We start from the raw sequence: 684 nt of genomic DNA, 5'->3' as shown, positions 1-684 counted from the left end.
TAATTCCAAAACGGGACAATCAACGACATCAATCCCGGAAGCATTAGAGAACCGAATGGTACGAGTCTAACGGAAATTCCTATTCCAAAAGGTCAGAAAAACGGTGCCAGAAGAAACCAAACTCGATTCCAAAAGCACCGGAAAACGGTTCCGAAAGAACCGAAAAATGGTCTCAGAAAAACCGATGATGTCGGTTCGATCCCTGCTGAGGTCTAGAAAAAGAAGTTTTATGAGGAGATGTTCCCCGAAATAGCAGCTAAAACTTCTACCGTGTAGAATTTTTTCCTTTTTGCATTTTTCCTAAAAAAACGTAATCGTACAAACTCAATAACAACACCGGCAAAAAAACCAAAGAGATAAAAAATATTTCAAAATAACCCAAAAACGATTCCGGAAGAACCGAAACTCGATTCCAAAAGATCCGAAAAACTGTTCCAGAACAACCGAAACTCGATTCGAAAAGACCCGAAAAACATTTCCGGAAGAACCGAAAAATGATCTCAGAAAAACCGAAAAAATAAGTCTAAAGAGCTGAAAAACCATTTTAAAGGAACCAAAAACGGTTCCTAAACTACTGAAATTCGGCACCGAAGCCTACATTGCACTATGGGAAAAAATAGATTTTTTTTCGGCAAAAATTTTAAACCCTGAGATTTTAATCAGCCCGAAATTCGGTTTAAATAT

Source organism: Rhagoletis pomonella, unplaced genomic scaffold (genome assembly GCF_013731165.1).
Source record: "Rhagoletis pomonella isolate Grant_MI unplaced genomic scaffold, Rhpom_1.0 Rhpom_scaffold_00001, whole genome shotgun sequence".
In the NCBI taxonomy this organism is placed as follows: Eukaryota; Metazoa; Arthropoda; class Insecta; order Diptera; family Tephritidae; genus Rhagoletis; species Rhagoletis pomonella.
Note: the sequence above shows the minus strand (reverse complement) of the source record.